This window comes from Anneissia japonica, unplaced genomic scaffold, assembly GCF_011630105.1.
Source record: "Anneissia japonica isolate Jap-2015-1 unplaced genomic scaffold, ASM1163010v1 scaffold288180_len126829_cov150, whole genome shotgun sequence".
Taxonomy (NCBI): domain Eukaryota; kingdom Metazoa; phylum Echinodermata; class Crinoidea; order Comatulida; family Comatulidae; genus Anneissia; species Anneissia japonica.
The window spans coordinates 15808-18491 of NW_022695154.1; positions in this window are offsets into that span (position 1 = coordinate 15808).

Here is a 2684-nt window from a genome sequence, read left to right on the forward strand (position 1 = left end):
GACCCCAGATTAGCGTACGCCACTGATTTACGACAGTCATGCATCGGTGATTTTGAACTCAGCCAAGATTTGACCAATCAAAATCAACATAGATGTAAACAGAAAATAATGCGCGAATTACGAATACGAATATTTCGCGCGAATACTTACGCTAGCGTTCATTAATCGTCCAGTCTGGACATCTCCCTGGTTACACCATGGATTAACGTACGCCCGGCGTTAGATACGCCTGGCGTATCTCACAGGTCTGAACGTAGCCCTTGGTTCATTTGCATAGCGCTGCGTGCGCGTAGCTTTGCCGAGTGATCTCCTTCTCAATAATACCTCCATGGTTGAACCAGGTTCAACCTTCCCGACGGCTATCGGCGAATGTCGCCAATGGTGAGTGATTCTATGGAAACAGAGCTTCAAGCCGTCGCGTAAGAAATGTTTAATACAACGCAACTGCGTTTGACCCGACGCGACAACAAATCGCATCGGACTGCTCGTCGTACAATAGACCTTTCCGGAGTGTCAATCAAACTTAACAACTGACTAATCAGAAAAACGCTAGGAATACGCGCGCGTCTCACAAACACACGTGTTGTCTCACAAACGCACGTGTTTGCGTATGTTTTAATATTGTCGTCTTGTGGGACCTTAGCAACAATATCCAATGGGCGGGGCTTAGCGGAAAGGCCCATTAAACAGAAGGACGCACATCTCGGAACATCAAAGGTTATAACTCTGGCATCGACATTCTAGGCGCACGTGCGTCCCTACACGCTGAACGTCACAAAAACCATATAGCAACCAGACCATAAACCGTCAGCGTACGTGTCGATTTACACTCACGCGCGTGTTAGTTGCCATGATAATCGCGCGTCGTGCGGTGATTACAAAGGCCTAATGATATTTTGCACTACATTAGACTGAAATATATTCTTCATTTCAACATTAATTTTACCAAAATTGTGGTGAATTTTCGTTCATGACACTCACTTCGCAGAAAAAAATTAATAAATGTTCTGTATATACTCAAATGTTCGTCTTCGGCACCTTATGCCAACATTGTCAAAATGACAGATTAATGTTACATAAGAACATGAAATTTTATAAAATTCGTAAATTTTAAATTGTTATAACTTTTCATTTTCTTGGTCTATTTTCACAAATCAAACTGCAGTTTATAGAAGCATTTAACAAGCTTGCGGTCAAAAAAAGCAGATGTAACAGATATTGCGAAGTACCCAAAATTAATTAAAAAATAAAAACTAACACCATAAAACGAATGGCACGCATAGGCTAATAATTGACGGCTGTACCCGCAACTAGTATCGGATTGTCGATGCCACAGTAAATATCAAAGGACTGTACGCACGCGCTATGTTCGAGAGCGGAGATGTGCGTCCTTCTGTTGAATTACCTTGGTCTGAGTTGGCATCAAAGATACTAGAAATACAAGATAGAGTTCTCCCATAGAGCTATTAAACAATATTCTTATTATATCTCTATGAGTTCTCCACACAAAAAAAGTGTTCCACCGCGTTCCACCGAAATGCATGGTGGGAATACGAAAAATGGGACGCCCCCTACAGATGGATCTAAAAAACTTGTGCCAAACTTTCGTTACCAAGTCGTCGCGTATTTTATTATCAATTCTCAACAAAGATACTAGATATTAAAAAACAAACTGGAATAGACACCCAGACAGTGACATCGGTGAATACATAACCTCCTTGGTGGCGGTAGAAATCGTTGCTATTATCCAAATAATACACAAAACAATTAAAGCATAATCATGAATCAGTAAAGAATAAAACAACAATACAGCGCAGAATCGCATGGCCGGACGCACTCTTAGTGAAAAAGTTTTCCTCCATTAGTGGAAAAGGAAGAGCGCATTTTGCGTCTGGATATACTTAGCCAGAGCCATATATATAAAGAGTTACGACATTCCGCTCCTTGGTTTACGAAAGTCACGTGGTACACACCGTCCATTTTGTTTCATAATCTTCCCGATGAACACATGCAAAGTATATGTGTTACGTACATTAAATATTAATTTCACACACTTAATTGGGTTTACCACTATATTTTATAATTAACATCACTTAGTATGGACAGCGTATAAGAATTCATATATAATCGAATATTTTCGCGCGTGCGTGCTCGCGTAAATGATTGAAATTAAAATTAGAATGTTTTCAATTATCGTAATTCGTCACATTTTAATCAATGAAGACCCGATCTATTTTATCTAATGGTAATCTTTTCTTTGGTTTTAATTGTTTTTAATAGTTTTTTTTCCCGACCTTTTCTGACAATATTAGAAAATGGTTCTTAATTTCAAATCTTTGTACAGCCTGTATAAATACGAATGACAATGAAAATAAAGGTGATGTTTAATAATCTTAAAAATGATTTGCTGTTTCTATGGCATACTATTATATAATTATTATAACTTTATTTTGGAAACGACGCTTTTAAAACAGCGGACACGCTCTCGCAGTGTGTTTATAAAAGTAACATACTGTACAGCCATAATACAATATTAAAATAGAGGCAAGACTTTTAATACAATAAAATGTACGTTACATAATTACACAAGTTGAATATATCACAGATCCTGTATATCATTTAACACTTACAATTTATAACATTTACAACAAAGCACAGTTTATATATTGCGGCCAATTACTGAC